The sequence below is a fragment of the Phoca vitulina genome, unplaced genomic scaffold (assembly GCF_004348235.1).
Source record: "Phoca vitulina isolate PV1807 unplaced genomic scaffold, GSC_HSeal_1.0 scaffold13, whole genome shotgun sequence".
Lineage (NCBI taxonomy): Eukaryota > Metazoa > Chordata > Mammalia > Carnivora > Phocidae > Phoca > Phoca vitulina.
Window position 1 is genome coordinate 32,967,776 of NW_022589716.1, and position 20,991 is coordinate 32,988,766.

Genomic DNA, 20,991 nt, shown 5'->3' on the forward strand with positions numbered 1-20,991 from the left:
ACCCTAGACCTACTAAACCAGAAACTGGGGATGGGACCAGGCAATCTATTTTAATAGACTCTTCAGATTATTCTGATGGACACTGAAATGTAAGAAACACTGTTCTATTGAATCTAGCAAACCATTACCTTTCAGATTTACTGTTTTCATTACTTAGTATTAAAATAATCTGATTTTTTTTTTTTTAAATCCCGGTGCTCCTCCCACTTACATTCCCTCATAGGAATGATGATACGATGTTGTGCGTTGTTGAAAGAACTGTAGAGGAGATATGAATGTCTTGCTTTAACTTGGATTGCCGTCATCTGACTTTTCTTCTTTATAATAAGTTTTGGAGTGTGTGTGTGTGGGTGTGTGTGATTCTGAAGTGGAAGGAGATGACCAGTCTGAACTGGATCACTAATGAAAAGGGGTTGTGGAGAAGAGAACAGTAACGCAGGGACAAATGCTGACAGTTATTCTCTCAGAGGGCTTGATTATGATTCTCCTTTTCCAGTGCCTGAGGCACTCAACACTGAGGTGAGCACAGAGACCCTCAAGTTCCCCTGCTCTTTAGTACAACAGCCTGACTATTTTAAAAGCAGTTCCTTTTGAAAAAAATCTTTAGAAGTAAATTTTTTAGTTTTAGCCTTTAGTAGTGCCAAAACTAGTGCTAGCAAAAGCCTCTGGCAATAAGTAAGTGAGATTAACAAACCAAATCTAAGAGAAATCCACAGAAGTTTTACAACCTGAAAAGCAGTTTTCTTTTCTCTCCATAAATATTATATTTGCAGAGATATTCTTGGCATTCAGTCATATTTGTCTATTTTCCAGCTCTTTTTTACTTATCTATTGGCAAAAGTGCTTGCTGAAGAATTAAATCACACAGTCCTCAGATTGGTTAACTGATGGTACTTGAAAATCACTCATATAGATCTTTAAATTCCAAAGTATGAGATTTTGTGCCATTGTGTGCCCTTGTTTAATTAGGTACAACTTTGGTAAATATGGTGAGCAGGTAATTTTTGAATTACCTGTAATACTCAGGAGCTGCAGTTCCTCAGTTCACTTTTAACATGTTCAAGTAAGTCAGAGCAGGTTTTACAAAAGGAACCAAATGATGCATGTATATGAGTGTGTTCCAGAATAGTGTGTGTGTTTCTCTTGTAGTATTTGGATGTCTTTGCATTACAGAGCCAAACATCCTGAAATCTTTTTTTCTATTATTATTCATTCATCCATTCAGCAGATAAATAAGGAGGTTAAGTGACTAGTTCAAGGCCCTTTACTTGATTTACCAGTTGATTCAGGATTGCAACTGGTGCTTGATGATACAGTGTACCTACTGTGGATTCTAGGCAGCATTTGCTTGTATGGTCTTCAATTCATTTATAAAATATTACTATTGAAGTCGAAATGAGTTACTATATTTTACATTTGGTGATTACTAAATAAATGAGTGAAGCATTTGGATAAATTCAAAGGAGCCCCAAAGAAGCCCATTATTAAGATAAGTAGAATATGATTTGAATTAATAAACATATTAATGCATATGATTCAAAAAGTAATGTTTTCCAGGAAGGAATGGTGTCTTATTTAAGCCTCCCACGTCTGTGTGATGTGATTGAATCAGCATTGCTTACAATAGGGTCCAAGGGAAATATATTTCCCAACATTATCTGTCCCTAAAAGAGACTCATCTTCATGGAGAAATAGTCTAACAAACTGAAGATAAAGTATAACCTCTGGGGGCCTCTTCTTCCACGTATTTTATTCTGCAGAGTAGCAGGTAATAAATAAGGTATTAGGCTAGATATTCAGTTCAAATTTAATTTTGATTCCTACAATGGATTCAGCTGTGGCATTCAAACATAGTTTTTGCAGGTGCAGAGAGAGTTATTTAGCCTTCCAGTGTGACTAATTGCTAGTAATTGCCTATAGGAAGGGGGTTGGGAAGGCCTGTCTCCAGATTACTCCCGTGATGTTTTGTGCAGGGTCCTTAGCAACACGAATGGCAGCAGGGAGCAGTAGAGCCATTGAGAAATCATTAGCAAGTATGCAATATTACAAAACAGGTGGATCTCAGTTCAAAGAACAGCCTTATGTGAAGTGAATTTTTACATAAATAGAAAACTCTTTGAAAACATGCCCTTTTAAATAATGCTTTATTTTTGTATCTGATTTAACTTCCATTTATAATTGGCTCTAACCAATATGGTAATTTCCCATCTCATCTCTTGCTTTCTTCCTCTTTCTAGTAACTAATGTTCCATAAACTAGTATTCAATATGTTATTTAAAGAAATATGGGGGAATTTACTGATGTATAAAAAGAATACTATATTTTAAATGAAAATACATACTGAAGCAAGTTCTTTAGAATAGTAAGTTAGTATATCTTTAAGTCAGATCTTTAAGTCAGTGTCACTTATGATTATGATTATTATTTTTGCCTCTTGTATCTATTATAGTTTTGTAAATATAACTCAAGATCCAGGAATTTATCAAGTGGTAACATTTTTACGGTTGTCTAGAATTGCAGAACCCTAACAACAACAACAAAATACACAGTTTATGGACCATAACAATTTAACCCAAAAGATAAGTTGGATTGTTCCTAAACATGAGATGAAGACAATCCAGGTCTTCGCTAATATTGAGAATTATTTTGTTATCTACTGAGTTTTAGGACACTTTTTTTTTTATTATGTTATGTTAATCACCATACATTACATCATTAGTTTTTGATGTAGTGTTCCATGATTCATTGTTTGTGTATAACACCCAGTGCTCCACACTTTTTGAATGGAAACAGAATTACAAAACATTTTTATTTATTTTCTCTAATTCTTTTTTTTTAAGTTTTTATTTATTTATTTCACAGAGAAAGAGTGCGCACAAGCAGGAGGAGTGGTAGGCAGGGGGAGAGGGAGAAGCAGGCTCCCTGCTGAGCAGGGAGCTGGATGTGGGACTGGATCCCAGGACCCCCGGATCATGACCTGAGCTGAAGGTAGATGCTTAACTAACTGAACCACCCAGGCACCCCAATTCTTTGTGTGTGTTTTTTTTTTTAAGATTTATTCAGAGAGAGAGAGAACACAAGAGGGAAAGGGAGAGAGAGAATCTCAAGCAGACTGTCCGCTGAGCATGGAGCCGGATTCTGGGCTCAATTTCATGACCCCAAGATCGTGACCCAAGCTGAAACCAAGATCTGATGCTCAACTGACTGAGCCACCTAGGCACTCCTGTTTCCTCTAATTCTTTTATGTCACATTCCTTAAATATTGAATGACTATAAACTTGTCATTTATCTTCCCCCTGTGCTCCCCCCACCACCCCTACAGCCCTGCCCAGTACACGTGTAAAGCTTTTTTCAGGAGCTTTTTTATTTTTTATTTTATTTTTTTTTTAAGATTTTATTTATTTATTTGACAGAGAGACACAGCGAGAGAGGGAACACAAGCAGGGGGAGTAGGAGAGGGAGAAGCAGGCTTCCCGCGGAGCAGGGAGCACAATGCAGGGCTCAATCCCAGTACCCTGGGATCATGACCTGAGCCGAAGGCAGACCCTTAATGACTGAGCCACCCAGGCGCCCCTTCAGGAGATTTTTTAGTCCTAAAAGGAAATGCACTATAATTTAGGGCCTTGGTAATATTTAGCTTGGTTAGTTTTATTCTATTATATGGACTTTAAACTACTTGGGTAGTTTAAATAGTGTCATCTAGGTAGTGATATATCCATTACTACTATTTGTGTGATATATAAGATTCAAAAGCTTACTTCTATGTTTGTGTATTAGAGGGGGGCGATGGGGGAGAGAGAGAGAGGGAGAAAGGAGAGAGATGTGTGTTTATTATGAGGAATTGACATACATGATTATGGAGGCTGAGAAGTTCCGTATCTGTCATGTGCAAACTGTAGACCCAGGGAAACCAGTGGTTTAATTCAGTTCAAGTCTGAAGGCCTGAGAATTAGTGGGGGCAGTGGTATGAATCACAGCTCAAGAGTTGAAGAAGATGAAATGAAATGAAATGTCCCCACTCAGGCTACCAGGGAGGAACCAAGAGGAGTAAATTACTCTTACTCCATCTTTTTGTTCTATTCAGGTCCTCAGTGGATTGGGTGAGGCCCACTTACATTGGTGAGGGTGCTCTTCTCTACTCAGTCTACTGATTCACATGCTCATCTCTTCCAGAAACACCCTTCAGGCACACCCAGAAATAATATTTTACCAGCTATTGGGGCATGCTGTATACGGATCAAACTGGTGCATAAAATTAACCTGCACTGTGTGCCTGGACCTGAATCCTGAATTACAAAATATTTTAAAATGGTTAAGGAGAGTGCACCTGTTTCTTTTTTCCAAGTCAGATTCCCAAACCAGTATCTGCACTTTGAAGAAATATATCCTAGAGGGGAGAAAATATTTTTAACTCTCTTTAATATTTTACTTAGAAAATAGTTTATGTAATAGTAGAAGCTTACTTATGAAAAGTAATTTACTTAGAATTCTGTAAGAGAGGGATGGTTTTAAAGGATAGCATTGCAGGAAAGAGTTTTTTCTGACAAAACTATCTCTTCAATATAATTGATGAGTTGGTTCCATTCTAGTTCCTGGTGACCCATCCAGCATTGAGAAGGAAATGATGCAGGAAATGAATGTTGTGGTCTCATTTGTCAGGCGGGACCACCAGTTTCTTGTAGGACGACTGAGTTTCCTCCCCTTCTTTTCTCATGCTTACCCACCCGTCCTTTTCTCTTTCAATGCTTTCCTCTCCCATTAAATCACTAGAGTGACTGCCCTTTTGATAACATCTTAGCATTAGCTCTTAAGGATCTGCTTTTGTATTGCAAAGAAGACAAATTATTAAAAATTACAAGAGTTCAATAAGAAAGAATATATCTGTCATTCTGATATCATACCAATTATTTTCAAACATACATCATTTAGCTCAATTTTAAATATGTATTTAAGTGTTTACCTAATCATTTCACTGAGTTGGGGTCTCTGATCTACTGGAGGACCAGGATCCTAGACCAGGTCTTATATGGTGGTAACCACTCAAACAGGAGTATGGTTCCACTTGGTTGTTTTTCCCTTCATTTAATTTCACTAACCAGTTTAGTCTATGTATAAGTTGATTCATTTGTGGTTTATCTTGGTTTTGATTTTGGTTTTGGTTTTGTTTTGTTTTTTTAGGTTTTAAGTAATAAGGACTAAATTGGTTTACATAGTTTATGTGATAAACAAATGTGTGATTAAGTTTGAATATTATTTCCTTAGGAATCTCTCGCCTCTTCCAGGATAGCTCCAATCACCTTATTTTATACTCCTATAGAAACATTTATCTTTCCTTCATGGCAGTGTAATTCTATATATACCTGTGTGTTCTTTTTTTGTTGTTTAATCAAATATTTTTCAGACAACTACTTTATACTGTTTTCTTTTACCACAGTGAATATACTCTGTGAATAAAGTGGATAAAAACCATTGCTTTGTGAAGCTTATATCCAAGGAATCAAGGCAAAGAGCTGGCAATGTGTATTTATAACATCAGGTAATAAGAAGTGCTTTGCAGATTAAATTAAGCAGGGTACAAATGGAGAATGACCTAAAAGAGGCTGCCATAAAAATATATATATATATATGCTAGTTAGGAAAGACCTCTCTGAGGAGGTGATGTAGAATCAAGAACTGAATGGTAACAACTGCCCATCCTGTGAAGATCAGAGGGAATAGCCCTTTAGGCAGAGGGGGAAACCCCAAGGGGGACCCAATTATAGAGTAAGGCCAATGATGCTGGGTGTGCCAAATGAGATAAAGTGGTACAAGTTGGCATTATAGCGGCTGACAGGGAGCAGATCACACAAGGCCTTGTTGGCTGATGCAAGTTCATGTCTTTTTTAACCTTCAGTGGAAGATCATGGTAGGATTTTAACCGATATTTCATCTGTTAGACCATCCCTGGCATATGAGGACAGGGTCTGCATTGTAGCCCCAGAGCTAACACTTAATAAATATTGGATGGATAAGTGGATGTCAGACAAATGAATTAATGGCCTTCCAACCCTGTTGCTCTTTTTGTTAAGTGATTCTTTCAGAAAAGCAAAGCTTTTTGTTTGTTTTATTTTACTTTTCTAATATCAGGGTTACATATGTAACTATTTGATGTTGCATTTGTATCCCTTGACAAATGTAAGTTTAAAATTTATTACATCTAGATAATCAGAATTTCTGAAGTCCCACACCTTGAGTTCTACATCCTTTTTCTTCCTTGTTCTAAGTTAAAAAAAAAAAAAATCTAATTGGCCTGACAGCTCGAACATGATTGACGGTGCACTTAAGCTTACTTGTATTAACATGTGATAACTAATCCTAAAGGGTAATGCTAAAGCAGATATCCCAGCTCAGAAGTCAGAGGATCAGACATCAGCTCTCTAAAACAATGAGATGGGATAGAATAATCTAAACCTAGTTAACCCCCTTCAGGGGGCCTGTGGAACCAATATATGTGTTTATGTGCTTACTGGGCAGAGGTGACCTAAGCATCTTTGTCATCTCTCTCTAACAAGGGGTTCCATCAGATCCAGGTGCTACTCCCTGAAAGTTTAAAAATGACAGCCATTTGCAGTTCTTGATCAGTCTGGAAAATAAGAGTGAAATCAAAGACATTACAAGAGTAATATTTAAAAAAATTTTGCCATGGTTGCCTATACAAGGGAAACAGATTTTTTTAAAAGGTGAAAATTGGAACCTCCCACATCTAAGAAATGTTTAACTAGTACCATTCAAGTATGGTTGAAATTCATGTGACTTAAAGAGACTAAATATAGATTTAAAAAATAATACAGCTGTGGCCATTTTCTATGACAGGTCCATGGAATATGCTCAAACATAAAATAATATGGTTGTGAAACAACATAAATATTACCTAAATAGCTCTCTTTTAAAAATAATACTTAAATCTATAGACTATTTTTGTCAGAAGAAACCGATGTGGGTTTTTTTGTTTTTTTTTTTTTAAGATTTTATTTATTTGACAGAGAGAGACACAGCAAGAGAGGGAACACAAGCAGGGGAGTGGGAGAGGGAGAAGCAGGCCTCCCGCCGAGCAGGGAGCCCGATGCGGGGCTGGAACCCAGGACCCTGGGATCATGACCTGAGCCAAAGGCAGACGCTTAATGACTGAGCCACCCAGGCGCCCCAGAAACCAATGTTTTAGTGCCTGAAATTATTTATAAATAATGAAGTAGAAGGCATTTTCGTAGGATCTTTTAATTCTCCTTTTCTTGAATTAACTCTAAAAAGTAATCATAAGGTTTCAAATACAAACTCAGAGAAAGACTTGGAGGTTCTTGTTAGATTCTGCAAGGATAATAATAATAGGCTAATTCTTGTTTGCCTTTTTTTGTTTTAAATGACATTGAACCTGTGTTCCTTGATCATGTTCATTCTAAAGTTAGCACTTTTTGGGGCTCCTGGGTGGCTCAGTTGTTAAGCATCTGCCTTCGGCTCAGGTCATGATCCCAGGGTCCTGGGATCGAGCCCCGCATCGGGCTCTTGCAGGGAGCCTGCTTCTCCCTCTCCCACTTCCCCTGCTTGTGTTCCTGCTCTTGCTGTCTCTTTCTGTCAAATAAATAAATAAAATCTTAAAAAAAAAAATAAAGTTCGCACTTTTTTGTTGTTACATATTTGCAAGCTGTATATTTGGGTGGAATTCCCAAAATATATCCCTTTCCACCACTTCTTCCTCTGTTCATACTCAGGAATGCTCCAAACATCAATTTAAAGCTTTGCATAGAAATTGAGGTAACCCACATTGTTTTCATGCTTCCTCATAGGGCTTGTGTGATCCTTAAGGGCGGAGAGTTTTTCCTGCTCTTTTTGCTGTCTCTCGTAGCACTCAGCAGAGACCTTGCTGTTAGGAGACACTTCGTTGTTCATTGACCAGATAGATAAATGAATGAAAATTTTATTCCTATTTTGATTTTGGGTTGGTTCTTAAATCCATAATTCCCTGATTTGTCAGCTCTGCCTGGTGATCTGAATCTCAAAATTTCCTGTGACAAGGAAGTGGAGCATTACCCAGGGAAGGAGAAGACAATTTTTTTTAAGGCCTTTTTACCTGTGTATTTGCATATTTTAAGAAAGAACAGGCCCTTTTTTCCTGCTGTGACACAGTCCTGGTTTTTGTTTGTTTTTTGTTTTATGTATTTTGGGTTTTTTTTAGTGTACCAAACTAAACTGCTGTATATATGTTACAATGAGCCATGCCACACTGGTAGGGAGATAAACAAATGTGATGTTAATGTGATTTGAATGTAGAATCTGTTTTTCTCTTCCATAGCCTCCAGAGCTTTAGAGAATTTTGTCGCTGTCCCATTTAACTGGCATCTTTCTTAAAGGGCTGGTTTTATTCATACAATTATTTTCTCATTCTCTTCTTGACTTCTTTCACTCAAATTCAGTAAATTCTCATATTCTAGTACATTATTCTGCAGCTCATTCATACCTTCAGCCTCGTTCCTTGAATTGAATTCAGAATCTGATTTGGAGCTTGTTTCTCTGAGTGTGAAACACCTCCTACTATAAATAAACTCATGGAGTTTATTTATGTTTGATACTAGATGAGTCACATCAGCATATGTTTTGCTTCATGCTATCAGCATCTCGTGGGTTGGGCTCTTGTCATTTTTTTTTTTACTGTGAAAGTGACAGTGCTAAATATGTTTTGAAGGGCTTAGACAGTTTCAAGGAACTCTCCTCTCTGCAACTGTTGGGGAGAGCAAGTTTAATCTAGCCTAGTGGTTTAATGAAAGAAGTATAATCTTTTTTTCCTTCTTATTCCCTTTATTTTTGAGTGTCATAGGTTAATAAACAGGTGTGTAGTAAAGTAAAGAAGAAAAATACCAACAACAAAGTAGTTTCATCCTGTTTTATAGATGAACACCTAAACCTCAGAGAAATGAATGACTTCACACAAAGCAAAGAAGCGACAGAATAGGGATTTGAATTCAGGCTTTCAGGCTCCGAATCTAGAGCTTAAACCCTCCATGAATCTCTATCGCTTGGCTTAAGGTGAGGTAAGCTCCCCTTTTCCCATGGTTTGGGCATGTGTAGGACTGTGAATACACAGTGAATTGATAGCTCTTCATAGGGAAATACACAGAAAATCCATTTTAGCAATTCGGTTTATAGTAGCAGAACCTTTTTGGTGCTTTCCATTTGCAAGTCATTCAAGAAAGATCTAGCACCTAGATTCAGCATGTAGGTTTTGTTTTGTTTTGTTTTGTTTTGTTTTGTTTCTGTTGATTTAATTTGGGAGTGCTTGTCAAACTGTAGGTCATGAAGAGTCCCATCTAAATATCAATGACTAACATGTCTTTGAGTGCTTACTACATGCTGATTACAACTTTGTCTTTATCTATCTATATTAGCTCATTCAAGCATCATCACAACTCATTGTATGTAGCCAATACTAGTATCATTTTACAAATGAGGAATCATTGAGAGGTTAAAGAGCTTGTCCAGGCATACAGCTAGTGGGTAAAAGATCCACTGGCAGTCTGGTGTCAGGGCCTCTGCTGTAAATTATAATCCTACCACAATAGTGAGGTTCCAGTGAGTTAAGTAGCTAGCCCAAGGCCATATGTCTAGCAAGAAGTAGGCTTGAGATTTAGACCAGTTTCATATGATTCCTGAACCAGTTCTTAGCACTGAGTACATGAGGTTGAATAAGCCCTTTTACTACATCGTATGTCACTGATTATTGTTTGTTTGTTTGTTTGCAAACTAAATAGATTAGTTTTCATTATGTCATTGGGTAAAATCAAAATAAAATGGAAATAATCTAATTATTTTACATAAAAAATACAGTTCTTTACATTAGACCTTGAAACAGATATTCAGTACCTCCAGTGGCTGCCATGTCAGTTGCAGTACTTCTTTAACTTATAAACAAACCCAGCTCTCCCAGTTTTTCCTCTGCAAGTTGACAGTGACCACACAATAATTGAAAATCAGTTGCTTCATATAGACCCAGAACCCTGCTGCAGGTATTTCACAGTAGTCTTGGAGATTCACATCTGCAGTAATTTGAGTACATGTAAATTCCTAACTGAAATAACTTTTATATCACTTTAATATTTGATTCCAAGAATGCATGGACATGGCATCAACAAACCACAGGATAAAATGATGGTCCCATAACCCATTCCTCTAGACACCCAAGGCAAATACTTCAAATTATTTTACAGATTTTCCCAGTACTCCCTCAGTATTATAAACAATATGCTCATCTTCTAATGCTTGATTCCTAAATCCCAAATACCAGGCCATGATTTGTAACTCAGGCCACGGTGGATGAAGTGTCATCTCTTCCCCTCCCCTCCCCATTCTGTCAACATAGTTACACCCCACGTTATATATTGTTTTTTATTACAGCAATTTGTCTTCATGCCTTTTCCCTTCTAAGGCAGAGGGTTTGTCATCTAAAAGATTGTATTTCTAGCCCTTACTTTTCCAATTATTGTCAATATTATGTACCCAAGCCTTTGTTAAATAACCTGGAAAAAAATCCTCAGTAAAAGAGACACCAAACCTAGAATCTTGATATATTTCTTGCTCATGGAAAATGACTGGTTATGACATTATCTTTGACTTGTCCAAGATAACACAGCAAACTGTAATAACACTAGTAGCAGTAATAGTAACAATGACAACAAAATAGTAACAATTATTTAGTGCTTAAAATGTAATGGGGAATATTCTAATATATATAGATAGTGTGTATGTATGTGTGTGTGTATATATAACATTATTTGTGTACAGTACAAAAGTATCATATGTATATTATATATACTTATTTCCTTTGAAAAAAAGAGATTTTAGACAAGGAATTTCAGTAACTTGCCTGAGATTACTAATCAGTAGGAGATGGAACCAGGATTCAAGATTAGATGGTCTGGCTTCAGAGGCTGCCTTTAACCACTAAAAAGGACCTAGTGTGCTTTTAACTACATGGGCACTTAAACATAATTACAGTGTGATGATGTCACTGCTAGTGTTTCATTTATAAAGAGATGCATAAAACACTAAAAATAATGGCAGATGCAATTAAATGATGGCATGTGTTAATCATGCCCACCTTCTACTATATCAGAAATGATATTTTACTTGGAGGGGTCAGTAACACTTAAAGAACACATTACAGCTTTATTAAAATACATGTGAGAATCTGGCACTCCATAGAGAGTCCAGCCACTGAAGGAATATTACTGTCTCTGTGTATATATTATGTGTCTGTTAATCAGGAAATGAGAAAATTACTGCTGTGGAAGTTGTATATTGTCCTATGACAGAGCAATGTTTGCAAAGCAGTGGTGATTATAATGTTGATTTGTTCAGTATATAAGAATATTTGTGTGTATCTGTGTGCATATCTTTCATCTGTGTAGGCTTAAATGTACATACATGTAAGGAAGTTATGTACTTACGCCTCTCAAAAAAATTGTTTCATGCTCTTTGGTATTCCAAAATTATTACAGCAGTTTTAAAAGTACTTATAAATTGTTTATTTTCCAACAACTTGAAAACCTTTTAAAGTTTAGGGAAAAGTTTGCAAAAACACTGTCCCTTTATTTTATTTTTCTGTGCCAGTACAGCCACTGTCTGAATTTCAGACCCCACAATTTATCTCCTGGATTATTGCAATCACCCCCTAATTAATCTGTCTTCAGTCTCTCACTCCTAAATTTCATTTTCCTTATCAAGCCCTTTCCATTTTGTTCATGGTTTTTCATTGGGGCAGAATGAAGCACAAATTTTGTAGTTTGCTTATGCAGTATAAGACATGTCATAATTTAATCTTGCAGTTTAAGAAAATATTGAGGTTTCACATGCTTGATACTGTTCTCTTTACTTCTGTAATAATGAATCTTACTACCCACCCCCCACCGCTGCCCCCAGTCAACATATTAAACATGTGCCTTTTTTTAACATTTCTTTCATTATCAGTTGTTCTTAGATATAACTTGCCTTAATATACTTACCTCCCCATTCAAGGAACTTAGGCATAAACCCCTGAATATACTAGATTCTAAGTACTTGCCTAGGAGGTTGAAATGTTGCTCACCGATCACAAATGTTGGCATATTCTAATTATCTAGTGTCTTTAAGAGTTAGTGTGGTAATAAAGATATAGTAATTATTTTTCTATAATTCATTAAGTCCATAAAGTAGTAACTCCTCAAATACCCCCAAAATCACTATTTATGATTAACTTCTCATATTTAAAAATATTACATTTATATATTTATATTATATATTATTTTATGTGCTTGTTTCCTGTCTCTACTATTATAGTCAATATCCATAAGAACTATACATTTTTGTTTTATTTATGTGCATCTTGAGACCTAGGAGAATATAGGAGGTATACTTTCACTATTTTATATATATATATAAAATAATGAGATATATATCATGAGATATATAACCATATATATGATTATCATATATATATATATATAAAATCTCTATACTCAGTAAATAGATTTGAATGAATTTATTGAGTCCTTATTATGTGTTGGGTTTTCTCAGACGTATTTCAAATGTGTTATCCTTTTCAATCCCTCAAAATCCAAAATAAGAGTAGATACTATTATTTCCCAATTTTAAGAATGAGGAGATATAGGCTTAGCATAGGTAAATGGCTTGCTGAAGGATACTCAGCTCATAAAAGGTAGTATCCAAGACTTATATCCAAGCCTGTTTGAAAGAGAAGAAAATGCCCTTAACCACTATTATATACGTCCCCTAAAATAATTGCCTGAAGGAAAATTTTGCATGAAAATACAGGAAGAATTATGCCTCATGGGATCATGGGCACTAACAGAGTGAGATCAAGTGGCCCTATGGTTCCCTACTTTGAGGCAAGCATAGCCAAGCTTGCAGGTGGTGAAGCCTAGTGGTGAGTTATAAGCTCAGGGATAAGTAAAAGGATTTAGTGCCAAGTATGCAGCAGATAATGTAGTAGTCAACAGGAAGTATCATTAATCAGAATCTGAGTAACCAGAGAACCATGAACCAGTGTGTTGAGTTAAAATGGGCTAACATATCTCTCAGGAAGGGGAAAGTAAATGAGTATATAGGTGGATGGGAAAATAACCCATGTCATTCAGACACTGTTTTTTACTGTTGGAGTGATAGGCAGATATATGTAACAATAGGACTTCTCAGTTGTAAGAGAAAGAAACACGACTCAAATAAATTTGAGAATTACCCTCCTTCTCTCCAGCATGTAAATTAAACACCAAAAAGGTCTTTGAAGTTTTGACCAGTGCATGGGTACTGACTACTCTGGTCATGTATCAAGGCTTCTTTTTTTTTTTTTTTAAGATTTTATTTATTTATTTTTTGAGAGAGAGAGAAAGTGAGGGAGCTTGAGCAAGGGAAGGTAGAGGGAGAGAGATTCTCAAGTAGACTTCAAGCTGAGTGTGGAGCCCTACTTGGGGCTCGATCTCATGACCCTGAGATCATCACCTCAGCCAAAACCAGGAGTCAGATGCGTAACTAGCTGAGCCACCCAGGCGCCCCTCTATCAGGGCTTCTAATCTGACAGTCTCAGAGTTACACAGAGATGGGAGAGATGGTTCTCTGAATGGATACTGGGCAAACAACACAAATGATTCTCTATTTACCATAGTTGTGGCAACTGTATCACAATTACCTATCTAACAAATATTACTGAGTACCAACTCTGACATGATTTAGAAAATACTACTTCGTCTGTCACGTCCGCTGTGGTTGTCCAGCAGCCCAGATGTCCTCATATGTTAACTGAGAATGATCAAATCTAATTTGCATTTGGTATGTAGATTAGATGTGAATGTATATGAGAACATTATATGAATGATGAAGTATCATATAAATATGAGGTGCTATTTTATCATCAATATCAAGCAATGCAAGGCTATCTTCCTATCTCTAGATGTCTTTACTTTAAATTTCCAATTTATCTCATATTACTTTTTCTCCCAATTGTAAGTCCAATTTTCACCTTCAAACAAAAAATGCAGTTTTAAGAGAGCACATATATAAGTCTCTCTGGTCAAAGAGTGATACTGGGAGCTAAGGAAAGCCTGGAAACTTTATACATTTTCCTATGATAGGATGATGTTTCAGACATGTCAGATTTCTGTTTTTTTGCTTTCCTTTCCTTTTTTTTTTTTTTTTTAAGAGAGAGAGCATGCGTGAGCAGGGGTGGGTGGAGGAGCAGAGAGAGAGAGAATCCTAAGTTGGCTCCATGTATCAGCAGGGAGCCCAGTGCAGGGCTTGATCTCAGGACTCTGAGATCATGACCTGAGCTGAAATCAAGAGTCAGATAGTCAACTGACTGAGCCACCCAGGTGCCCCTCAGACATGTCATATTTCAAAGAGGGAAATAATAATAGAGGAAGGCATTGCCATTTTCAGGATCAGTATTTAAGGTTAGTTTCATTGATTGAGAATAGGTAGATCAGTCTATAGGGAATAGTGAGTAGGGAATGAACCTGCAGGGATGGGTTCAGAGATCCTATCAACAGGTCAAAGACCAATCAGATGGATGGAGAAAAACTAGGAGCTAAGAAGATCTAAGATAAATGATAAAATGTAAGACCACGATATATAGTTAAACATAGAAAACCAGGAAAATACCTGAATTTTTGGAGTTTGAGTTAGAAAAAACTGACTTGTTTCCAGACATTCCTACTATAATTCATTTTAAATAATATATATTTTCTTCATATGTCAAGGTATCAGTCAGGTGTGTGTATGAGGGGTGGAGGGAGGAAATGTCTTTGCTTTTTCAAGAGTTTTGGGGGCTATGCTAATTCTTGGTATTGCACATTAAAATGGTAATTTGCTGACAGATTTAATACAATAATTTGGCAGTGGGATTCTTTGAAGGCATGAAGGTCTTGTCAGTCACACCCTGCCTCCTGTCAAGGTTTTTTACCACTTAAAAAGGGAACTAAGCAGTCAAATACCACTTAAGGTTTTATTCATGAAGACTGAGTAGCTCCCAAAGTACAGTAGCAAAGTGCTGCTAAAATGTAACTACTGAATTTGGCTTGAACCAAAGCCCTGCACCCTTAACTTTGAATTAAAGATAACCTGTCCCAGGAAGAGTCTAGCCTGACTTAACCAAAACAGTTGCAGACACTGATGTTGGCGCAAAAAGAGAAAAGACCAAGCAGGGTCCATATCTCTATAGTTTGGGCACAGGTTGTGATCTCAGGGTTATGGGATGGAGCCCTGTGTAGAGCTCTGCACTCAGCGGGAAGTCTGGTTCTTTCCCTCTCTCTTGCTGCCCCTCCCCCTGCTCATGTGCTCTCTCTCTAAAATAAATAAATCTTAAAAAAATGAAGCCAGGGGCGCCTGAGTGGCTCAGTCAGTTAGGCGTCTGCCTTCGGCTCGGGTCATGATCCCAGGGTCCTGGGATCGAGCCCCACATTGGGCTCCCTGCTCAGTGGGGAGCCTACTTCTCACTCTCCCTCTGCCTGCTTCTCTCTCTCTCTGTCAAATAAATAAATAAAATCTTTTAAAAAAATGCAATTAAAAAAATGAAGCCACTTCCTTTGTTCATCCGTTCAAGTTTGATCATGAGATTGCAGCAATTCACTCACATCTTCAGACTCCACTTCTAGTTCTCTTGTTATTTCCACCACATCTGCAGGTACTTCCTCCACAGAAGTCTGGAACCCTCAAAGTCATCCATGAGGGTTGGAATCAGCTTCTTCCAAACTCCTGTTCATGTTGATATTTTGACCTCTTCCCATGAATCACACATGTTCTTAATGACATCTACAATGGTGAATCCTTCCCAGAAGATTTTCAAATTACTTTGCCCAGATCCATCAGTGAAGTCACTCTCTAGGGCAGCTATAGCCTTATCAAATGTATTTCTTAAATAGTACTTGAAAGTTGAAATGACCCATTGATCCATGGGCTGCAGAATAGATGTTGTGTTAGCAGGCATGGAAACAACATTGATCTCATTATGCATTTTCATCACAGCTCTTGGGTGACCGACTGCATTGTCAGTGAATGGTAATATTTTAAAAGGAATCTTTTTTTTCTGAGCAGTAATTCTCAATAGTGGGCCTAAAATACTTGGTAAACCACATTGTAAGCAGATGTGGTGTCATTCAGGCTTTGTTATTCCATTTATAGAGCACAGGCAGAGGAGATTTATCTTAGTTCTTAAGGGTTGTAGGATTTTGGGAATGCTAAATGAGTGCTGGCTTCAACTTAAAGTCACCAGCTACATTTGTCCCTAACAACAGAGTCAGCCTGTCCTCTGAAGCTTTGAAGCCAGGCACTGACTTGTCCTCTCTAGCTGTGGAAGTTCCAGATAGCCTCTTCTTCCAACAGAAGGCTCTTTTGACTACATTGAAAATCCCTTGCTTAGTGCAGGCACCTTCATTAATGATCTCCACAAGATGTCCTGGATGACTTGCTGCAGCTTCCGTATCAGCACTTGCTGCTTCACCTTGTACTTTTATGTTTTGGAGACAGCTTCTTTCCTTCACCCTCATGAACCACCTCTGCTAGCTTCACACTTCTCTTCTGCAGCTTGCTCACCTCTCTCAGCCTTCACAGAATTGAACGATTTAGGGCCTTGCTCTGGATTGGGCTTTGGCTTAAGGGAATGTTGTGTGTTCACTGCAGTAGCACTTTTAATTTCCTTCAAGAACCTCTCCTTTGCATTCACAATTTGGCTGTTTGGCACAAGAGGTCTAGCTTTCAGCCTATTTAGGCTCTTGACATGACTTCTTCACTAAGCCGAGTCATTTCTATATTTTGATTTAAAATGAGATGTGTGTGACTCTTCCTCTCAGTTGACCACTTACAGGCCATTGTAGGGTTATTAATTGGCCTGATTTCAATTTTATTGTGTTTTGAACAGGGAGGTCTGAGGGGAGAGAGAGAGATGGGGGAAAAGGCTGGTGTGGAACAGTCAGAACACACAAACCATTTAAGTTTGCCATTCTTAGGTGGGCATGGTCCTTGTTGCCCTATAACAATTACCATAGTAACATCAAAGATCACAGATCACCATAAAAATTATAATAATAATGAAAAAATTTGAAATAGTACAAGAATTACCAAAATGTGACACAGAGAACTGAAGTGAGCAAAGACTTTTAGAAAAATGGCACCGATAGACTTGCTCGATACAGGGCTGCCACAAACCCTCTATTTGTTTTAAAATATATATATATAAATATATATTTATATATATATACACACACACATAGTAAAACTAAGTATGCTGAGACAGAGACCATCCTCTCTTTTGAGGTGCAAGAGTGGAGAGGCACCAGTGTGTTCCTTCTATCCACCTCCCCCAAGTGGGAAGGCTGTTAATCCCTTCTACATGGCCTAAAAGAAGAATGGGAAGAGGAAGAGAAAGGGGTTTGGTTTTCCCCTTCAGAATTAATCAATTTTTATTTATGAGAATAGAGGAGAAATATCCTTAAGTAAGGAAATAAGAATGACCTTGAAACTACGTATATTATTATCCAGATATAGATATAGTCTGAATTTAATTTTTATTAATGTAGATAATAGCTTACATGGGCCTTATGGAGACATTACTAGCACTCTAAAATTTAATTAGATTTTTGGAGCTTCTGTTAATGTCTTTTGTAGGATTATACAATCTGGGGCATCACCAGCAAGCTTCATACATTTTATTTTCATTGTGTTTTGAAATATGCAGGAATGAGGTATTTTGCATAGTAAAACAGTTTTGAATTTAGGATCTTTACCTAAAATTAACCCCACATGGTTGAAATCAGTATTCTTTTTGTACCATGTAATATAAATACATGCTATTTATATGTATTTCTATATCTATCTTAAAAATATTTGTTACATACTAATATTACTATTATATATTAATATTAGGTACTTTTTTACTTTTATCAATATTGATTTTTTCATAATTATTAGACTGCAACAATATAAATGTATATATACTCACAATGATTTTTAAGTAGCTATTTTTGATGCAAACTTATTTTCTTTAATGTCTATATTTCCCCGAGTTTTTTGTCATGATGAAATGTTTCATTTTTTGTCCTTTAATTACTGTACTCTTATTATTTATGTAATATGCCTTCCCAGTTCCAGCAAATCCTTTAAATTAATAGAAAAGTCTGTTCAACATTTTTTAGAGCCACCACAGCAACGTGCTGGATACTTTTGTAAATTTTAAATCATTTATCTCCTTCCCTTAGAAGCCAAAAAAAAAAAAAAAAACCCTAGGAATTTGGGGCAAGAATTAAATCTCTATTTTATATAAGATACGCTTATAGAGGGAGAGAGAAACTTGGTTTTAGTGGAGAGTTGTCTTAGTTATTTCAGTCAAATTCTTAATTTTAGGGTGCCTACTAAAAAGGTACATTATTAGGTGATGTTCTGTGAAAGACTGGGGAAAAAAAAAAAAACTATCCAGCATTGATAAGAAGAGGCAGCATTGTATAGAGAGCCAACAAAGTGGGAATGGGAGCCAGAAATTTACAGACTTTGCTATTTATTAGCTGTTTGATTCAGAAAAGTCAGTACTTGCCCTGGCCCAAGTAGAGTTCTCTATAAAATGAGGTGGTTGGGCAAGATGTTCCTAGGATCCTTTTGAGCTCTAGCACTATTCAAAGTTAATTATTGTAGGAACACCAAGTGTTACTTGCTTTGTACATACATCATGCATATTTACCCAGGCTTTGTGCAGTCATCTTCTGCTGTAATAGTCCTGTCCTTATATGCCTTCTGGTGGCTTTAGAGAAAGATTCTGTTGGGATGGGACTCAGTCTGGCATGATTGCAACCTAGTAATTACAAAGTACCAATTGGTCCTCATCTATAATTACAGTATGAGCTTGTTATTCATTTTTCCCCTAGTATATTACATTGGGGGTGGGAAGGCTCAGGAAGAGGTTTCTAAAACTTAAATACATCCATATTTTTAGTCTTACACTTTTAAGTGAATTGGTATTTATCTTTCATGATTGTCAGACTTCTATCCCTCTAGAAGCAGTCATGTCTATTTATGCCCTTGATGGACTTGGAAGGGGAAAGGGATTAGAATGTAATGGAGTATATAAGAAACAATCTTTAATCAAACAGCTTATTTCTTTATCCCACTATGAAGATAAGATCACAACAAATATGAAACAATGGCAGAAAAAGGTCATATGAAGTCCCAGCTTGTGAAAAAAAGTCTATCCCAAATAAGCCTGTTCCCCTCTTTTCTAGAAAAACATTCTCTTTTTGTGTTGATGTTATACTGCCCTCGATCATTGCAGATATTCATGGTTGTACTTTACAATGAATTTTTAATTTTTTTTCCTGATTAGATCTTTGCAATTATTCATAATGTTCATTTGAGGGAAATAAAATGATATACACTGAGACGGGTGTTAACAGATCATAAGATTTGATATGTTTTAAAAAGAAATGGTAATGATAAATGACAGTGACCTAATTTGCGGAACAATCTTTTTGCATAAAATAATCTACTAGTTTGTAATTATGTGATTAACTTACCAAGAAAAAAAAAAGTCAATCAAGTCAGAATCATCAAGTTATAGATTCCAAAAAATATCTGGAACTTTTCAAATTAATCTATTACTGACAATAGACTTTCATGTCAATTCCAAACATAAATATTATTCAAAAATATTTTTAGGAGAAAGATGTTCATTTATTTGCTACTAAAATTCAAAAGAATAATTAAGAAAGAAATAGCAAAAAGTCTCAAAAAAAAGTAAGGATAGCTGCTTTTGGTTAGTTTTAGTGTTTATAAGGCATGTCTGCATACATAAAAGCCCATCTTACAAGAAATAAATGAAGTAGTGAGGCAAAGTGTAATCAAGTACACTTTAAAGATGAGAAACTAAGGCTCAATGGGTTTAAATACCACATCCACGATCACAAAGTTTTCAGAGGTAAAGTTAAGAAATTTATTGTATACTTCATGTTCTTTTCATTCCATCATTAAGAAAAAAAATGAAAAATCCAAAGAATGTGAGTTCTGAAAGGTTCTTTAGTATATGTATTTGCTTATGAATTAAATTCTGACTTTACTCATAATGCATGAGAGACATACATAATTATGTCTAACTTGAAGGTCACTATTATAAAATACACAAAACTACAATATATAAGGTCAATTGTAGTTTGATTAAGATGCAAAAATCATTAGGATAATTTGACTTGAAACCAATAAATTATATGAAAATATATTTATAAATTCTAATTAAAGTTTAGAAGTTATTTGGAAAAGAAAAATCACACTTATGGAGTGAATATGAAAAATATGGAAGATATTTAAGTGATTTATGCACCTGTGTTTTTATATCTTATAAAATTCTGAGCAAATAAATATAATTAGCCCTTATTATAAGCAAGAAACTTGAGATTTAGGAAGTTAATTTCTTCATTGTCACATGGCAAGAAAATGGCAGAGCTAGAATTCAAGTCTAGGTCTTTCTAACTTAAAAATTTATATGCTTGTTTTCTTTTTTTAAAATTTAATTTAATTTTATTATGTTATGTTAGTCACCATACAATACATCATTAGTTTTTGATGTAGTGATCCATGATTCATTGTTTTCATGTAACACCCAGTGCTCCATGCAGTACGTGCCCTCCTTAATACCCATCACCGGGCTAGCCCACCCCCCCCACCCCCCTCCCCTTTAAAACCCTCAGTTTGTTTCTCAGAGTCCATAGTCTCTCATGGTTCATCTCCCCCTCCAATTTCCCCCCCTTCATTTTTCCCTTCCTTCTCCTAATGTCCTCCGTGTTATTCCTTATGTTCCACAAGTAAATGAAACCATACGATAATTGGCTTTCTCTGCTTGACTTATTTCACTTAGCGTAATCTCCTCCAGTCCCATCCACGTTGATATAAAAGTTGGGTATTCTTCCTTTGTCATGGCTGAGTAATATTCCATTGTATATA

At 36.3% G+C, this 20,991-nt stretch overlaps 1 protein-coding gene across 5 annotated transcripts in view; it reads left to right on the forward strand.

The window, feature by feature from the left end:
- CNTN4 (contactin 4) overlaps window positions 1-20,991 on the forward strand; it is a 913,589-nt gene that overhangs the window by 318,888 nt on the left and 573,710 nt on the right. Inside the window, exons 1-2 of one of the 5 annotated variants that reach the window (XM_032411806.1) lie at window positions 4,887-5,536; window positions 8,922-9,062. The exons of the other annotated variants lie outside the window; for them this stretch is intronic. The gene's annotated coding sequence lies outside the window, so the exon portion shown is untranslated. Of the gene's footprint in view, window positions 1-4,886; window positions 5,537-8,921; window positions 9,063-20,991 lie in introns of those variants that run through there. 5 annotated transcript variants of the gene reach the window in all.